The 20,895-nt window shown below is 40.6% G+C and overlaps 1 long non-coding RNA gene across 1 annotated transcript; it reads right to left on the minus strand.

The window, feature by feature from the left end:
* Window positions 1-9,641: 9,641 nt before the first annotated feature.
* On the minus strand, window positions 9,642-12,537 carry LOC113018447 (uncharacterized). The gene is made up of 3 exons (XR_003271794.1): window positions 12,274-12,537; window positions 12,004-12,168; window positions 9,642-9,735 (listed from the first exon to the last, which is right to left on the minus strand). It is a non-coding gene; the product is annotated as an uncharacterized LOC113018447 (long non-coding RNA).
* Between the last annotated feature and the right edge of the window lie 8,358 nt (window positions 12,538-20,895).

Raw genomic sequence — 20,895 nt, forward strand, 5'->3', positions numbered from 1 at the left:
CCAAAGTTTTCATAATCCAGGCCTTATCATTTATAAGGAGGTCTTACTTGAAAATGACTAAGTACGTAGCATTTTAAACATATAAGATAAATGCATTCCTATAGACTCATCTGCTGGCTATTATTAGATTTATTGCACATGCTCTCCCTCTCCCTTCAGTCTTCCTCGGTGCAAAGTCCGTGTTGACAGTAACCATCACGCGGCAGTAATTGCATTTGTGTGTTTGTGCAACGAATAAAGATCCTTACCTTTATCGACTTTTGTCATGCACCATGCTCAAACTCACAGATCCCTGATTTCTACTGTTGAGCTAAAATATAGACTAAGAATAGGTTTTAAGTTTGAAGCAACATCAAACAGGAACTTCAAATCCAGTGAAATAGACTTGTTTTTTGTTTTTTTTAGAGCTAAACAGGAAATATAACTAATTGCAAGTATAGATTTGAAGAGCTAATATAAAAGTAACAAGGAAAACAAAAATGTTCTTTGTTCAATTTTAATATATATTACTTATGCATATATTATAAGCTATTACTAGTATTAATAAATATAGACTAATGCTATTTTTTTTAAACAACAGGTACTTTTTAGGAACAGCAGAACCAATAAATTACATACTTGATACGTATGCACCGATACCGATACTGGTTTCGGGGTCGATACTGTAAAATGTGTGTGTACTCATACTCGTAAAAGTTAACCGATACCATGAACCGATACCAACTTATTTCATTTACACGGGTGGCTGTAGCTCAGGTGGTAGAGCAGGTCATCTACTGATCGGAAGGTTGGTGGTTCGATTCCCGGCTTCCCCTAGTCTGCATGCCAAATATCCTTGGGCAAGATACTAACCCGAAATTGCTCTCCGATGCATTCATCGGAGTATGAATGTGTGTGAATGTCAGTTGTGCTTGTGTGAATGGGTGTGAATGGGTGAATGCACAAGTTGTGTAAAGCGCTTTGAGTGCTCAGAAGAGTGGAAAAGCGCTATATAAGAACTAGTCCATTTACCATTTATCAGAGGGTGGCTGGTCATTTCTGTTGTAATTTTTTAGATTGGCCACTAGGGGGACATACCGCACAGACTTAGGCGAGTGAGGCTGGCGGCTCCAGATAAAAAAGAGAAACTGGAGGCTGCTGTAGCTAGGCTAAACAAAATGTCAGCAGTGTGGACCAGAACAGCCAACTTAAACTCAGGCTTTGGAAAAGCAACAAAAAATCCACGGGCAGTTAAAATAACAGAGGCTCTGACTCATTTTATTGCTCTGGATGACAGCCACTGTCGGTCGTGGAAAACATAGGATTGCACCGTCTTCTCAGCATACTCGAGCCGCGATATAAAGTTCCCAGCCGGCCATACATCAGGGAGATAATGGTGCTAAAACTTTCTGAAGAGGTAAAGACAAGCAGTGTGTGCGCGATGTCAGTCCTCAGTTTAACGGCGCAGTGGATTGACGAGGAGTTTGTTTGTTTGTTTGTGGTCATTTTTATTAAGATTTTATTTTTTATCGGCAGAGAATAAAATAAGATCTGTCTTCCAATTCAATGCACTTGTGTGTTTGTGGTAGAAGTATCGGTTTTTGTACTCTGTATCGGCAAGTACTCAGATCCAAGTCTCGGTATCGTATTGGTTTGAAAAAAGATCAAGCTTTGAGATCAAAGCTTAGCCTTTTCTTTACAGACCCTGTTTCTGGAGCGCTGAGGCGCTGGCTTGATGAAACAGGAAAAGGAATTCCTCAAACTGTCTCCAAAAAATAGACACATTGAATAAATCAAGTATATATTTTTTTGATGTGCTTTTCCCCCCCCACTACTCTCACATTCAACCATCTGAAGATTAGGTCCTAATCTTCACTTTGGCACATTGCCAAGTCTCTGTATCCTGTTTGTCTTATCATTCGTCTTCAAACGTGGTCGTGAAAAACATTTAGCCCTCTGAGCATACTCTATCTTTAAAGGGGCCTGCGCTGCCCTCTCTCTCTGCATGTGTCCAAATGCTTATGCCCATGCACGTATTGGCGTGTGGGGATATAATCAAATCAGAGATAACTAAACAACAACAACAAGAAGCTCAACTGAAACCTGCTAAATAAAGAAAAAAGAAAAGAAATACATGCACAGATTAGAACTTCCTTCTCTGCATTTCTTGTTTCAGATTGATGCGCTTCCTTGTTGTCTCATCTATCTGTCAGCAGGTGTCAGCGCTTTCAGAAATGCTGTCATCCCTTCATCTCCGCAGAATGACAGTGGGATAATTTTTGCTCTGTGCACACAGGAGTACTTAAAAAAAAACACCTGAAACACAAATACTGAAAAGCCACATCGCTGCATGTTAATGTTGGAACTATCTGTCTATCTATGTGAACCAGAAACCATCGTTTGTGGATTATTTGTAAATTTAAAAAATCAATTACAGTACATTTCATAGTTGTGCAATTCAAACCTACTGTGCTTTTAAGGTGTTTTTAGGCATGTAGATTGGCTATAAACTGTTAAAATCCATCTGAACACAGCCAAACAACAGGGTATGCTGTCAAGCCTCCACCTCTAGTGATCCATGTCAATAAGAAACTGCATTGTGCAAATGTAATTCCATTTAGTCTAGTTAGATATTAACTGGATTACTGACACTTATCTGTAAGTAATTGTGCTTGAATGCTAAGAAAAGAAGACAATTTCCTATATGTATTGAATAAAAATGGTTGCCAGCTGTTGAATGTGAAACGTGACTTTCTTTGCATCCTCAAGTGAATGCACGGCCGAGGAGGGTTTTATAGCTTAATTGGAAGTCTGGTGACTATCAATGGATACAAACACAATATATCGGTTACATTTTTCCCTAATCTTTAATCAAAATTCTGAATTAGCAGAAATGCTTCTAGGAAAAAAAACGTTTCATCAAAATTAAATCCGAACATTCGAAATCTCCTGCATGCTGCTTGACAGAGAGCTTTGAAACTCGCCTGCACACCTAGAGGTGTTGCAGAGATCATTTTCTGCATGAACACATGTAAAGGGACACATACACACACACACACACACACACACACACACACACACACACACACACACACACACAAGAAACAGTTCATTCTCTTATAGTTTTTCTCCCTGGACAAAGCACTAAATCATTAGCAGTTTTGCTCCACAGTTAATCCAACACATTGTCAACACAACTTGTTTTAAATGGCTAGCCAACAGAGGGAGGCAGAGCTCTGCAGCATCACTTACTCTTCTGTCACATAATCACATCAGCTGAATCTAAACTCCAGCGTCTTGACTTGCAGGGTGGCTGACAGGGAGGCGTTCTTTGCAAAATCTGCTCCGGTTTTCACAGAATTTTTGCCAGCCCCTGAACAAAAGTCACTATTATGCTGCGTCTGTTCACAACAAAGACAAAATGATGATGCCCGAGCTGCTGTTGAGCTGTAGTTCAAATCTACAACATTTTGCTCTGTGGGAGTGTTATTTACCTCTTTGTGTGAGGTGTGTGGGTCTGTGGCGATAATTGGATGAACATTCCTCAAGAAAGTGCAGCCAGACTATTCAGTCTTTCAAATCGAAAGAGCTGCTGTTAGCAGAATGGCCCTATTGGCAACAGTGCACCCAGGTGTGTCTATTACATGATCATTAAAAACAAAAATAAGGCACTTCAGCATTCAGGATTGTATTTTTCCCCGATAAATATTTCCATTTAAATCAACAGAAAAATTAGATAAATTGATGATTTGTGTTAGTGAACCTTACAATAATTTGTCTCACAAACAAATTCAACAATCTTAATGTTTCTTTTGAGGTAATTAAACCATGATATGTGGAAACACCCCGCAGATATCCCAAGATATCTCCATAATTCACAGAAAATCCTTGAGGCAGCTCATTGTAAGTATTCCACCCAGTGAAGGATGAAATAACACACATTTGAAAATTTAAGCCTCCCGGTGACTGAACAGAATTCATGTCTCTGCTCGCTGCTGGCCTGACCTGTAATGCAGATTAGGCTGTTTATTAAAATCATGTTTGTGGCCCCTTCATAGCATACGAAAAAGCAAAAGTCTTTTTCAGACCCAGTTTCATTAAGACATGAATCATTGGTTACAGTGGTTACTGCACTATGGTGATCATTTATTCTTATTGTTGGAGTCACCTGTCAAAATTTGGAAGTGCCGGTTCCTCTTTCCATTACTGTATCCATGGCCGCAGCAGCTGCAGGCTCACGTGCTTCATGCTTTCTGAAATGGAAATCTGCAAAGCCTCGTTAGGGTTTGTAATGGCATTGATGAGCAGCTCAGTTATGGATGCAAAAGAGTATTATAATCCAAAAAGTACAGATTGCACAAAACATGGTTTCTTTCTCCAGGAGCAGCAATAGCCTGAATGTACAGTGCAACATCAACTTGAAGTTCTTTATTTTGACTTGTTTTCATTGATTGCAGCACAAACTCTCAATCAGAGATCTTATTCACATTATTTCTCTTTGGCTTTCCTTATTTGAAGCTTTACTTTTGTGCCGCAGATAACCCTGCTTGAGTTTGAGATTTTGCATAACAACAAGAGATCACTTAAGTGCAATTTGTAATTAGCTACTAATGCAGCTGATAAATTTGGATTAGTGATTTTTATCTGTGTGAATGTGAATAAATGTAGGTGGTAAATGAAGGTAACATGATAACAATATTACAAGTACGGTAAATAGACGTGTAGCTGCTCTAAGGTTAAGTTTCAATTATTTGACATGAAAACAACAGAATTCAGGTTCAATGCTATGTATGCATGTTGTTAATTAGTACACAGGTGGTTGGATTGTGAATGTAGGTGCGGTGTTCAATGACAAGGTTAGATAACCCCAGAGGGAGACATTTATTAAACAAAACATGTTTTTTTCTCCCACTCTGTCTCTCCAGTGGCAGCATATCCACTCTGAAGTACCGACTGCAAAGAGTTCTGACCTGCTTCTCTTTAATCACAGATGTTTAGGCTGCAGCACAGCACCTGCATGAATAAGAAGAAAACACTATTCAGAAACCGTGCAGATTGCTGTTCTCTGTTAACTGCTGACGCACCTTCTTGGAGAAAGTCGTATTTTTCATCCCCAGGCAATAATACAAGAGCGGATGCGATATTACACAATTGGGTGAAAGGTTTTGCACTGTATAAATATGTTCACTCTTGAGTAGTAAATTAGCAACAAACTATAATCATATATTAAATGGCTGCTGAATGCAAATAAATCATTTTCCTTTGAGGAATATTCCTCTTCCCCGCTCTGCTTTCTCTTTAAGAAATATTGCAGATGATATTGCAATAAAGCAGTTCCCTGAATTTTAATAAAAATTGGCATTTTTCAAATGATCCCCATAAATCTTGTCTAAACCTCATGTCCAGCTGCATCCATCTGCATTGTATAAAGGACCTTTCATTCTCTGTGTATTTGCTCTGAGAGTGAAAAATCACAGTATGTTCTGCTATATTTAGGCAGAGTCAACAAGCTTTCACATTATGGATAAAGCGGGTCTTTATCCTTCATAGTTAAGAACAAAGAACATTTCTAGCCAAACTGCAACATGCAACATGTGAATTACTGGAAAAAAAGTGTTTCATTAAAATTAACAGTAATAGTTTCATTTAATACACAATATTTCCAGTGATATAAGCCTACTGAAAAGCTTTTCTAACCCTGATATTACCATCACAATAAAGAAAATAATGGAAGTTACTGTTGTGGAGATTATACTATATCACCTCTTTAAAAAACAAAACAAAAAACAAGTTGCTACAAGTTAGCATGAAATGAACGCAAAATACATGAAATAAAACATTATTTTTCTTCTTTAAAGTGCTGTTTTTACAGGAAAAAGCTGGCAGCTGGGGTTACCACACAGCTGGGAAACTCACAACTGTTAAATCTACAAAAATAAATAAATAAATAAATTCACACAACAATTGTTGTATATTCATAGAATATTTCCTGTATTTTTACATGTAATAATTGCTTATTGGGGATCCATAATTTGTAAAATTAACAGGGAAATATCAAACAAAAAACTAATTTGAACTGGTAAAACAACTGTGAAATGTGCATTTTAAATGGAGCTGCTCTGCATATGATACATAAAATCTATTACTATGCTGTATTTTCATGTTTCAATGTGTAAGTTTAAATCATAAACCTGCAAACTTCTTACTGCTATGCCTACACCTAACATGCAAAAATACATCTTCAGAAAAGACTAGTGAGGAAAATATCACTTTTGGGAAATTTATTTTGCAGCCATCATCAATAAAACCAACTTACACAACAGTCACACAATTCAATCGAAATGCTATAAAACTGTGGAACATTCCCGCAAAGCAAGAACCATCTTCATGAAACAAGCATGTGGCAGACCCTCTACCAAAAAAAGTTACATAGTAACCTGTTAAAACAAAAATGACATATTGGCCCTTTCTCAATTCTCAAGTACGCGAGTATGTACTCGCGTTCTTGGGTACTCGCCGAGAACGCACGGGAGTACGGACTCGTGATTTGTACAATTGGAACACCAGCGTAGTTGATGATGTCACAGGTCAGGCTAACATCACCAGGCTGGATCGGCTGCTCCACTACCAATAAAGAATGAAATAAAATTACATATAAACGTTACTCTGTGTTTTCATTGAAAAAATAATACATGAAAAATATTTTTATTAACTACTTTACCTGCACTATAGCAAGATGTGCGCCTATATAAAGAGCCACCGGCGGGAAATAATCGCGGGAATAGTTTGTGGTATCAGTGGTTGATCTGGTCAGTAAAAAGATAAGGAAAGGAAAAGAGAAAAAAGGAAAAATGGATCGGGTGGTTGTCGCAGTTGTTGCCGGCATTCTGTACCTTCAGGCTGAAACCGAAGCAGCGCAACTAAGAAGATGGATCTGGGAGAGAAGAGCCAGGATGAAGATGAGGGAGAGGAGACGTGCCTTGATGGCGTGCCTTCTCGACTCGGTACATTTTAAAAAAACAATCAATATCCTGGTGTTTCTATGCATGTACTCCTAAATCTAGAGAAAAGGTCGCATTTGCTGTGTATAATATCATAATATCATAATATCAAATTTGGCCCGCGGGCCAGAGTTTGACACCCATGTCCTACACTAATTGAAAGTCTACTAAGCACTGAATAAAAGTGTGTACTGTCTTTCTTTTAAAGCTCAAGTTGAAGAAAGGTTCAATCGGCACCACGCCAAGGCCAGAAACATCATAGAGCGTACCTTTGGCATCCTCAAAACACGCTGGCGATCCATTTTCTTGCAAGCCCTTGAGATCCGGCCTCTGTTTGCTCCCAAAGTTGTGGGAGCTTGCTGCATCCTCCACAACATCTGTGTGGCAACAGATTACGTCTGCCAAGAAGAAGGAGACGAGGAGGAGGCGGCACAAGCAGGACCAGAAGCTGAAACAGAATGCACAGGCGTGGACAGGGAGCTTTCTGGAGCTTGTATCCGAGCCAGGCTTGCTGCACGACTGTCTGCTCCTGAACAGCTGCCTACATATCTGTTTGAACATGACTACATCTAGGTAAAGGTTTCATTTGTAAGATGTAGTCATGCTCAAACAGATATGTAGGCAGCTAAGGCCAAAAGAAAAAGCCTCCTGTTGGTTAAAAAAAAAAGTAAATTCAAATCATATTTTTTTTTTCAAATTAGTGTTAGTTAGTTAAGTTAATTAGTTAAAATACATCTTTATTTGTTCAGCTTGTAAATAGTTAGTGTTCTTTTTTGTATATTTGCTTGTGTGCTCACGGTTGTATAGGTTGAATTCAATGTTAAAAGTTATTGTAACTGTTTTACTTTGACTAAAGAGATTCTCTGTTACACATGCAGCAAAAACCTCACTTCATTATTGAGATTTAAATTGCTTTATTTAAAATTTTTCGACAAGTTTTTCAAACAGCAGTGATCGGTCTGCCCTTTCAGTAGCTGCCCTCTCTCTCTCTTCCTCCCTAGCCAGCGCCTGTCTCTCTCTCTCTTCCGTTCTTTCCGCCTGGTCTTTTAGAAACTGAAGTACAGCCTGGCTGTCCCTGGGCCTCTTCCTCTGGCTCTTCCTCGACACTTCGGTAGAAGGGGACGAGGCTGGAGTGCTGACTGCACCACCTGCAGTGGATGTGAGGTTTGCTGCAACTACCAGGGGTGGACTTATTGAGTGCTGCCCCTGGAGCACAGCATCCATCATTTTGTACCACTGCCAGGTGGCGGCAGTTGGGCTACCTTCCTCTACTCCCTTGCCTGTGGGTGGGTCCCTAAGCTCCTGAAAATATGTATTAATGTCTATATTATCACAGATACAATTACTCTATTATCAAATGGCAAAGTCAGATTGTTCCATTTCTTTTGTGCTTGCTTAACTGTTATGGCCAGGCCTGAAGAGCTAACAAAGTCCCTGAGGGAAAAGAATGTTGCACTGTCACTTTGATAGCTGGTTATCATAAGATTTGCTCCTCTAATCCTTCCCTAGAAAACAGGGAGCAGCAAAAGCAGCCAGTACTTACTCCCATCCAGTCTTGCAGGAATTTCTCTTTCCTGTAAGACTGTCATTTTCCGTCCGCCAGCTTGTGTTTCCTCGCTTGTCCCTTGATTAAAATATCAAATATTGCATTAATATATTAACAATCCAAGCAAATAAAAGTAGGGAAAAATGACAGCAAAACAATCAGGTGCTTTATTAAAACTTACTGTTGATACAAACGTAAAAATAACTTAAGGTTTTTAAACATTATACAGGATAGTACAAGATTTGTGTGAACGACTGGCTATTAAAATTGCCAAAGTGATTTAAATCAGAGCCTTTAGAGAAAGCGGAAATTTCAAAACAAAATGTTGTGCTCGCTATTTGGCGGGCAAGGCCCCTTTCGAAAACAGCATAGGAAATTTTTAATTAGGGTCTGCAGTGTTACATTTACTAAGCATTCGAAGTTTAAATAACTATATTATTGTATAAAAATGCATTGAAAATGCACTGCATATTACAATAATAGTAGTATTGAACATACAATTATGCGTTTTCTCCTCGGCCATTTTCATAAAGGTCTTGCGAAATGCATTCTGGGATATTTAGCTGTACCAAGTCCACACAAGTCACCGCCGATGCATGCTCAATAAAACGGGCGGAGTGAGAACACATCCGGGAATTTTTTGCGTTCTCAGCTTGATGCGTACTTCGGATTGGAACAGTACTTGGTCTCCGACTGATGACGTATCACGAGTACACGAGAACGCAAGTACGCACAAGTACGCATATTGAGAAAGGGCCACAGTGCGAAAATTACCATAATCATCATCCCGCGCAACACGCACTCTGCTGTCACAACCATGGCCCTGGTCATAGAAAACACATGTGTAGTTACCATAGCAAAACATCAGGAAACCACCTGTGGGGAAACAAACCTATAAACACTGCAGTAACAGCACTATAGAAAAACAAACAAACAAACAAAACTGTGGAACATTCCTTCAAAGCAAGAACATTTTCATGAAACAAGCAGGTGGCGGACTCTTGACCAGAAAAAGTTTCAAGTACACATTGTGGATTTAACAAAGTAAAAGCTACCAGTCCACAAAGAGTCAATATTCAGGCTTAACGCCACTCGTGGTCGGAGAGATCCTGAAACAGGGTGAGGACTCGAGGGTTCTTGTTGGAAAGATGCTTCAAGTTTTTGTTTTCTTTTTTGGTTCCTTTTTCTGGGTTTATGGAGAAGAAACACCTGTAGAATAAAATCATATAAAAGCATATTAAGCATTTTAATTGATCAGTTAAAAAATAAGTACAAGCATATACATACAGGGAGTGCAGAATTATTAGGCAAGTTGTGTTTTTGAGGAATAATTTTATTATTGAACAACAACCATGTTCTCAATGAACCCAAAAAACTCATTAATATCAAAGCTGAATGTTTTTGGAAGTAGTTTTTAGTTTGTTTTTAGTTTTAGCTATTTTAGGGGGATATCTGTGTGTGCAGGTGACTATTACTGTGCATAATTATTAGGCAACTTAACAAAAAACAAATATATACGCGTGTGATGGAGCATTGTCCTGCATGAAAATCATGTTTTTCTTGAAGGATGCAGACTTCTTCCTGTACCACTGCTTGAAGAAGGTGTCTTCCAGAAACTGGCAGTAGGACTGGGAGTTGAGCTTGACTCCATCCTCAACCCGAAAAGGCCCCACAAGCTCATCTTTGATGATACCAGCCCAAACCAGTACTCCACCTCCACCTTGCTGGCGTCTGAGTCGGACTGGAGCTCTCTGCCCTTTACCAATCCAGCCACGGGCCCATCCATCTGGCCCACCAAGACTCACTCTCATTTCATCAGTCCATAAAACCTTAGAAAAACCAGTCTTGAGATATTTCTTGGCCCAGTCTTGACGTTTCAGCTTGTGTGTCTTGTTCAGTGGTGGTCGTCTTTCAGCCTTTCTTACCTTGGCCATGTCTCTGAGTATTGCACACCTTGTGCTTTTGGGCACTCCAGTGATGTTGCAGCTCTGAAATATGGCCAAACTGGTGGCAAGTGGCATCTTGGCAGCTGCACGCTTGACTTTTCTCAGTTCATGGGCAGTTATTTTGCGCCTTGGTTTTTCCACACTGTTACTTTCTTTTTCTAGACGTGTCTTGAACGCGACAAAAAATTGGCCCACTCCCGCTCCACCAAAACAAGAACCCAAACAATAGTATCTTCTAAAATGCTAAGCAGCCATTTATTTGCTTCAGCAGTGAGCAGTGCCAAAAATAACAAACAAAACTCCCTAATGGTCCCTATGCTGTCCTACACAAAATGAAAACCAAACAAAAGACAATTCACTTACCTAACTTTCTACATGAAAAACAGGAGAAAACTTAATCAACAAGACGAGACAGAAGTAAAACTGAACACACTCACATGAGACGCAGACCTTCACAATAAAACAGGAAATGAGAACACTACACCAAGACGCAGACCTGACACTGAGAGACAGACAGAATGACACATGGAACCTGAACTAAACTAAACGTGAGATACAACCGAGAACAAATCCTTAAACATGAATAAACAGAAACATAGAATTCTAATAGTAATAAACATTATAATAATAATACTCATAGTGCCCAAAACCACAACAAACATTCAAAAATAAACTAATCAATCAAAACTCAAAATACTGGGTCGAAACTGACCCAGAACCGTGACAACACGCTTCTTGCGACCCTGTTGACTATTTTGAATGAAACGCTTGATTGTTCGATGATCACGCTTCAGAAGCTTTGCAATTTTGACACTGCTGCATCCCTCTGCAAGATATCTCACTATTTTTTACTTTTCTGAGCCTGTCAAGTCCTTCTTTTGACCCATTTTGCCAAAGGAAAGGACGTTGCCTAATAATTATGCACACCTGATATAGGGTGTTGATGTCATTAGACCACACCCCTTCTCATTACAGAGATGCACATCACCTAATATGCTTAATTGGTAGTAGGCTTTCGAGCCTATACAGCTTGGAGTAAGACAACATGCATGAAGAGGATGATGTGGACAAAATACTCATTTGCCTAATAATTCTGCACTCCCTGTACACATACACAGTCATGGCCAAACTGCAACAACAATTGGTTTCCCCAAATTCAAGACAAAATATAACGAAAATGCTTTGGGAAGTGAACACTGCATGGTCAAAAGTATTGGCACCCTTCACAACAAGTGTTTTTTGCAGTGATAAATCACACTTTTGCATTTTAAAAATCCAGCGCAAAGGTTATAGATAGTCAGACGTCAGCTGAGTCTTCGTCTGGCCCCGAGTCTTAGCCAGGCTTGGACCCAGATTCAGACTGTTATTTTATAAAAACAGTCTTAATCCGGGTCCAAACCCAGCCAAGAGTCAGAGCCAGACCTGGATTCCAGCCACCTCAGAGCCAGACTCCAGATCCCAGAGTCTCAATCACAATTGTTGTAACGCGAGATTCTCAGGTCTGAGAAATAAGAAAGACATATTTGCCCACCTTTGAAGAACCTCCAGAGTGAAAGCCAGCTCAGATAATGGATGTCAAAATTGTAGTAGCTCTCGAACATGATGCACAATGCAGAAATGAATGAGGATATGTTTGTGCTGACGAGGTTCCAATCAAGACTCAGCATGTATCTTCTTAAGGAATAGCAGGACTGTCCTGTGAACCAATTATTTAACAGGTTATATTAATAAGCACTGCAGTACATGACATTCTATAAACAGTGCAATTAAAAAAAGAGAGAGAGCTATGAAAAAGACTTACTAAGGACAATAATAGTGGATATCAGAGACACTTGCTCCAGTTGCACCTCATCTGCCAGACATGTATCTTCTACATGGAAAACTCCTCCTTCTCTTCAAAGTAGCTGAACAGAAGCAGGACCACCTCTTTCACCTCATCTGAGCAGCCACTCTGCAGTCCCCGTATCCTCTTAAGCCTTGCATCAGTCTGAAGGAACGTCTTGGTTTTGCTGACACCAACTGTAGTCATGTAGTCCAGAAAGACCTTTTCCCCTTCAAATCCAAGTAGTCTATATAATAGAGGCAGGAATTAGCAGCTGTCCTTGCAGTTTAAGGTAAAAGAGACACATGTTTCTGAGATAAGACTGACCATCATTCTCTGGCATATCACTGGCTGAACTAGCAGATAACATGGTTTTATGTGTGTTTTCTTAATAATCTGTACTGTCATTTGGGGGCTGAGGGTGAGATTATACATGTCATCAATACCATCTGGGGAACATGCTTTATGCTTCCTACACTTTTTCCTTACTTTTTTGTAAACACATGCATACAACCATTCTATAATACTGGACTTATTTTTCTACTAAGGTTTGAACTTTGAGGGTGTTTAAACAAGAGAGAAAAGTGTGAAAATGTCCATGCTTGTCTGAGAAAAGTGTATAAAGTGTGTAGTGAATGGTTTTACAGCCTTAAAACATCTATAATAATTGTAAAAAATAAAGCTGGCTATGTTTCACCTATGGCGGGTTATTTTTTAGAACGTAACTCCCGCGATAAACGAGAGAACACTGTACACACCCTCTTAATGTGACCAATATCCTTTTACAAAACACGCAGGTGACCATTTTTAGTATTTAAAAAGTTTGCCCGTGCTTTTCAGCTGAACTAGCATGCTAGCGCTAAGTTATCAAGTATTAGTCTAAATATCAACTGGTGCTAGTGATGTTTTGTATGGGCAGAAATCTGTGCCATCAGAAACTGAATTTGAATAAGTTAAATTTGAATTTGAATTGCTCAGACTGAATCTGAATTGTAACTTGAATAAATGCTTTTGAAAACTGAATTTGAATTAGTCTAATTTGAAATTGAATTTATGGTTTGAAAATGATCATCACTAAATTGAAATTGAATTTTATATTTTGAAAATCAATTGATTTGCTTTGAAACTGCATTTTATCCTTTAAAAATTCAGCTCTCGAATAATTTCAGTTTCACTTCTCACCATTCAGTTTCAGTTCTACAATTCAATTTCAGTTCCAAAATTCAGTTTTTTGGAACTTACATCCGGTTCCAGTTCAAGCGCAGATTAATAGAACTACGTTTTACTAGCGGACCGAAAGTGTTACTGACGGGAATCTACAGCGTCTTGAGCTGAATTAAGACTTCAGAAGTCATTTGTCATGTCGAATGACCAGCGGATGAACTCTCAGGTTGGTAATAAATGTATTACATGTATAAGACCAAGCGTCATGTTAACAAATGATAGCCGTAAGGTAACTTTTATGCTTATTGTAGCTGTTAGCTAAAATCGCTAATTTAGCGTAGTTTGCCCTGAATTCAGCTTTGACAAACAAATATGATCTAGAGCAGGGCGATATGGCCAAAAATATTTATCACGATATATATTTGAAAATTTGCGATAACGATATAACCGACGATATAATTGATGCGAGACAAAATACAACTCCACAACATTACTAGCGCAAAAAGACAACCTTCCATTTATTTTCACTTAAACAAGAAGCTGGTTTTTATGTACATTAAAGCTTTATAAAAATGTAACAGTGCAAATGCAAATTCCTTGCTGAAAGTTTAACCAAAAGGCATTTCCAGTAGAAATGGGCTGACATATCCTGAGCATAACCATGTATAATATCCACTGAAGTTAAAAAGAGGTGCTTTGCAACATTAAACTGCAGTGTGCAGTACGCATTTTTCGGACCATAAGGTGCACGGGATTATAAGGCACATTAAGCGAAACAAAGCAGTCAGATAAATCAAACTTTATTAAACTCATTCTTCTTGCTTCCTCCACTTCTGTACCATTGATTCATTAATGTTGAATTCTCTGGCAGCTGCTCTATTCCCATGTTGTTGCAGTATATTAATGACTAACCTCGTATTGTGGATGGATTATCTCAGTTGTTCTCCTGACTGAAGTTTGGTCCGTTTACAGCATCCTGCCATGCGATTGCATTTGTCTCTAACCATGAAGAACCTTCACGTTAACTTTTATAAGTGGAAAAGTGTTAGTGTTCGTCCTCCAGCTTCACTGTTTATGTTATGCTAACATAGCTGTGTCGCTAGCGATCACGTAGCACATCATTATATACCAGCTAGCCCAACTTCAGTTACCCTACAAACGTCACTGCTGTTTAGTTTCCTGTCTTCATTTATGTTGGAAGTGATAGCAGAGCTGTACGTTTGATTTTTTTCAGAAATCTCTCAGTCAGAACATGCTATATCATGCTTAGGTAACTAGCGAAACTAGCGAGCTAACTTCCGCTAGCTTCCTGCTAACTTCTAACTCCGTTAAATGTAATAACTTTTGTTTTCATGGATGCCTGGAAGTTAAACTTTATAGTTACACCTGGTAAAGCAGCAATGCTGATCGTTTTATTAAAGATGAAAGAATTTAGACAGTTTTTAACTCTAAGTGATGCTGCAGTGTTGTTTGACCTGAAAAATACGGAGTTTAGGACCCAGATTACTCCCAGATTTAAGAGCATCTTAGTCCGACAAATACGACAATAACAACGGCTGCTTGCATGTTCTGCAAAAAAATGTGCTTTGTTGTGTATCTGACGGACAAACACCAAACCAGTTCCACATCACGGAAGTTGCACCATTTTTACAAACCAATTCTGGTTCATCTGTTTCACTCAACAATCGGCCATGTGCGTATGAAAACAAAGGCACTGCGCATGCGCGTTTTACTCCCATTCTATCGCGATATTTCATTTTCCTATCGTTGCCTAACATTATACCGGTATTACCGTGAACGGTATAATATGGCCCAGCCCTAATATGATCGACTGTTTCTAGTAGAATTCCAAAGTTGTCATCTTGTACCCTCTCAGAGTACCCCCTCTGTATGCTTGCAGAGACCCCTACAGTAGGGAAACATGCAAAACGCATGCGCCAACCAGCGTGCAGCCTGTTACAGTCGCTCCTGCTTTTCTCTTAGTTTAGCTCTTTTTTCTTACGTATTCTTTTTTTTTTCTGACTTGTATTTTCCTCCGTTTTCTATCTCTTACTCAATCATGTGGATTGAGAGAGTTTTTGTTCTTCTGGTGGCCGTGGAACTGTTACTTTTATCATGGAACGGGACCGCGGCACATCTCCTACACGCACGGACTGTTTACTCCAGAGATCAGCTGATCGCCCTGATGCCGGCCGGCTCGCTGGCCAGGCCCGCAGAAGTGCCCGCAGAAGTACCAGCTGAAATTTGGAGGAAAACACATCGGGGATGCAGAGGTCAAGGACAGAAGAGAAGAAAAAAGGTGACGGTGAGACAGCGGAGGCTCGAAGCGAGGAGGAGGTTTAAACCGTGTCTGCCGTCTATCGTGATGGGAAATGTGCGATCGTTGGCAAGTAAAATCGACGAGCTCTCAGCACTGGTACGGAGTCAGAGGGAATACCGAGAGTGTAGCCTGATGTGTTTCACCGAATCATGGCTGCACCAGGTCATTCCCGATGAGAATGCTTCCGTGGAAGGCTTCCACACTGTTCGGGCGGACAGGGACAGCATCGCTAGCGGTAAGCGTAAAGGAGGTGGGCTTGCTGTTTTAGTTAACAACCGGTGGTGTAACCCTGCCAACATAACAATCAAAGAAAGGATTTGTTGCCCGGACACTGAACTGTGTGCTGTTGGACTCAGGCCGTATTATTTACCCAGGGAATTCTCTCACGTCATCTTGGTGGCTGTTTATGTTCCCCCCTCTGCTAACCCCACAGCTGCATGTGACACTATCCACTCTGCCATAGCTCGGCTACAGACTCAGCACCCGAGTGCCTTTATTGTGATCTCGGGTGACTTCAACCATGTATCACTGGACAATACACTACCAACATTCAAACAATATGTGGACTGTCTCACCAGGGGAGAGAAAACTTTAGACTTACTGTATGCTAACGTCAAGGATGCATACAGCTCCTCCTCCCTCCCCCCACTTGGTAGGTCAGATCATAACCTGATTCACCTCACCCCCCGCTATGTGCCAATTGTGAGGAGGGAACCTGTGACCACCAGGACTGTTAGGAGGTGGTCAGAGGAGGCAATAGCGGAACTACAGGGCTGTTTCGAGGTGACCGACTGGGAAACACTCTGTGAGCCTCACGCCGAGGACATCAATGGGCTTACTGAGTGTATCACAGACTACATAACTTTCTGCACCGAGTCCATTGTTCCAGCTCAGACTGTTCATTGTTACCCAAATAACAAGCCGTGGGTGACTAAGGACATCAAAGCCCTCCTCAACAACAAGAAGAGGGCTTTCAGAGGGGGCAACAAAGAGGAGGTGAGGAAGGTCCAGGTGTTACTAAAGGACAAGATCAGAGAGGCTAAGGACAATTACAGGAGGAAGCTGGAGTGGAAACTCCAGCAGAACAGCATGAGAGAGGTGTGGAGGGGCATGAAGACCATCACTGGATTCAGGCCAACCAACAGCAGGGGAGCTGAGGGAGGTGAGAATAGAGCCGACGAGTTGAATCTGTTTTTCAATAGATTCGACACCACAGTGTCTGCTCCCACCCCCACAACCTCACCTGCAGTCAGCCTGGAATCCAGAGCCACACCACTGTGCCAGCCTCTCTCTTCACATGTTGCCTCCTGTGAGATTCCTGACACCCCTCCCCCACCCATCACCTTCACTCAATACCAGGTTGAGATGCAAATGAGGAGACTTCACTCAGGCAAGTCTGCTGGACCAGACGGAGTGAGTCCCCTTGTCCTCAAGGCCTGTGCCCCCCAGCTGTGTGGAGTCTTTCATAAACTGTTTATGCTGAGTCTGAGTCTGCAGAGGGTCCCGGTGATGTGGAAGACATCATGCCTCGTCCCTGTACCAAAGACGCCTCGTCCCAGTGGCCCCCAGGATTACAGGCCCGTGGCACTGACCTCCTACATCATGAAGACCCTGGAAAGGCTCATCCTGGACCAGCTGCGACCCATAGTAAGACCACATCTGGATCCAGGAAAGGGAGAGGGGCCGAAGTAGGTGACATTAAAAATTGACGGATATATGAACAATTTGCAACTAACTAGGTCAGCTGCCAACATGTCAGTAACATGACCGGGTACAAAAAGAGCATCTTAGGTAGGCAACAGTTTGTCAGAAGCCAAAATGGGCTGAGTTTCACCACTGATCTTCAAAAACTGTATACAAATTGTGGAACAATTTCTGAATAATCTTCCTCAACACAAAATTATTTCAAAAGAGTCAGAGAATTTGGAGAAATCTCTGTGTCCAAGGGAAAAGACTGAAATGAGATGCAAGGAAGAAGCCATATGTGAACCAGAAACACAGCTGACTTCTCTGAGCCAGAGCTAATTTTAAATAGACTGAGAAGTAAAACTGTTCTGTGGTTAAGTGAACTGTCCATGAACTGTCAAAAGCCTTCATCACTGATGGTATGGGGTGCACATGTGCTGAAGATATATAAAGGTTTTAGATTTAAAAAAATGGGAAAACACAAAGTACAGATGAACAGAATATACCGATAAAAGCAGAAAACACATGGGAAAAGAATCAAAGAAAAAAACTAATGACCTCACTGTCAGTGACATTGAAACCAGGATGTTTAACATCATCTCAAAGTGCATCCTGAAGGTGTATGGTGTATGTCTGAGAGATAATTTGAAAGAAATTATGACTTCTTCTCTTTCATTGAACGAGAAATAGTGAATAACTTAAGTGCTGGCTTCTGGGGAATGTAATTTAACAGGTTAATAAACAAAAGTAGCACATTTGTTGTTTGATGCATCTGATATTAACTGCAGGTGGTGAAATATCAGACCAATAATTGATTAAAAGTGGCTAAATTGAGTCAAACCATTTCCCATGAAGGCCTTTCCAAAACACAATAAATGCAAAATAATTTCACAGGGTTTTCAGCTACTATTTGCTGCTCTGGTGCACTTTTCTTTTATGATTTCTTTTTTCTTGTGTTGAATTTAAATGCTGTAGATTAAGTATGCCATTGGAAAATAAGGAGTGAGACAACAAAAAGAATGAAAGTAATGTCTGGATTTCGCCAGCACAGACTATATGTGAGCTCAGAAAATTGCTCTGGTGTGTGTGTGGCCTTCCTCACTGTTAACTACTGGTAGTGGGTCATACTAGAGGAGCAGTGGAAGAAAACCACACCATCACTTCTTCTAACACAGGGCCTTTATTATTTTCACTCTGAATTAAAGTTTGAGCTCATCATGTGGTTTGTTTGCATTGCTGTTAGCTTACTCTTCTTGTTTGTCAAAATGCCTTTAAACCTAAGCTGTACTTTGTACTATATAGAAAATGACAAAATTACTCACAAAAATGCTCATGTTGAAGATGAGAGCTGAAAAATGACCAATCATGCTATAATCAATCCATAAGCAACAGTTTGAAAAATTACTTTATTCAAATAAATGTTTGCATGTTTGCACACCAACTCAAAAGATGACCGGTTATTACCTTACTGCTGCCAACAGCTGACCACAAATGAAGTACACTCACTAATTAGGTAAAGCTTGGTAGTGCTAGGGTAGGCTTACTTTTGCCTTTAGAATTGCTTTAACTCTTCGTGGAACAGATTCAACAGATCCGGAAACATTTCTCAGGGATTTTAGTCCATATTAACATGTTATGCTACACATACAGCTGTCAGAAAATGGGTAAACTGTGGTTATAAAAGGATGATTAACATGGTGGGCACCAATATACAGCTAGGCTCTGGTGTTTAAATGATAGCTCAGTTGGTTGATCATTACACCATAATGGATTGCATTTATATAGCACTTCAATTCAATTCAATTCAATTCTTTATTTATTTGTCACATGTAGTTATAACTAGTACAACACACAGTGAAATGTTTTTTCCGTCTAAAAAGTACTCCCCCCCCGACTGTGCATCTTACTAAACTTATAATAAAAAAATATCTATATAAAAGTATAAAAATGTATAATATCGTGCAAAATATTACGCTGTAATAGTTAAGAGCTATAGTGTACGTATTTACGTAAATACAGATGTAAATGATAAAATACAAATAAAAATAAGGATAAAACTCAAAAGAAAATTATATACTGTGTATGGAATTGTCCATCATGTCGTCCGATTTGTGTTTTGATTGAGGAGTCTCACTGTTTGTGGGTAAAAACTCCTCCTGAACCTTTCAGTTCTTGTTTTCAGGCTACAGAGGCGTTTCCCTGACCTCAGTGGCCTGAACAGTTTGTAAGCGGGATGGCTGGAGTCGTTAGTGATCCTGATGGCCCGGGATCTGCACCTTTCAGCGTAGATGTCCTGCAGTGTTGGTAAAGATGTTCCCATAGTGCGTTCAGCTGTGCGCACGACCCTCTGCAGGGCTTTCTGTTGCTGTACTGTGCAGTTCCCGTACCACACCGTGATGTTATTACACAGGATGCTCTCAATGACCCCGGTGTAGAATCTCCTCTGGATGTTCTTGGAGATCTTAAACCTCTTTAAACGCCTCAGATGATAGAGGCGCTGTCTGCCTTTGCTGATGAGGAAGTCCGTATGTGTGTTCCAATTAAGGTCCTCGTTGATATAAACACCGAGGTATTTAAAATTAGAGACTTTCTCCACAGGGTTTCCATTGATCTGAATTGGGGTGTGAGTTTTCTCGCCTCTCTGTCTCCTAAAATCAATCACCATCTCCTTTGTTTTGCTGATATTCATGGAGAGGTGGTTTGCCACACACCACTTTGCTAATCCGTCCACCTCGCTTCGGTAGGCCCTCTCGTCATTCCCGGAGATGAGTCCTACCACCACTGTGTCGTCAGCGAACTTCACAATGGAGTTAGTGGGGTATCTGGCCGTGCAGTCCGCGGTGTAGAGGGAATAAAGAAGAGGGCTAAGCACACATCCCTGGGGGGCCCCTATGTTCAGTGAAAGGGTATGAGAGTACACATCCCCTATTCTCACCGACTGTGGTCTCGCAGTCAAAAAGCTGTGAATCCACCTGCACAAGGATGTGCTGAATCCCAGATCCCGGAGCTTATCCGTAAGGATGTGGGGCACTATGGTGTTGAACGCTGAGCTGTAGTCTATAAACAGCATTCTCACATAGTTCCCACGTCCCTCATCTAGATGGCTCAGTGTGGTGTGCAGGACCTGTGCTACAGCATCTCCAGTGGATCTATTTGTCCGGTATGCAAACTGCAATGAGTCCAAGTCGGGAGGGAGGAAAGAACTAATAAAGGGTTTCATGAGTCTCTCAAAACATTTCATCACTACAGATGTTAGGGCCACTGGGCGATAATCATTTAGGCTGGCTGGGCGGGTGTTCTTCGGGATCGGAACAATCACTGATGTTTTAAAGCAGGTGGGCAGGCATTGAAGATGTTAGTGAAAACTGTAGTTAGCTGATCTGCACATACTCTTAGCACACGTCCCGGTATGCTATCTGGTCCCGCTGCCT

Source organism: Astatotilapia calliptera, unplaced genomic scaffold (assembly GCF_900246225.1).
Source record: "Astatotilapia calliptera unplaced genomic scaffold, fAstCal1.2 U_scaffold_86, whole genome shotgun sequence".
Taxonomy (NCBI): Eukaryota; Metazoa; Chordata; class Actinopteri; order Cichliformes; family Cichlidae; genus Astatotilapia; species Astatotilapia calliptera.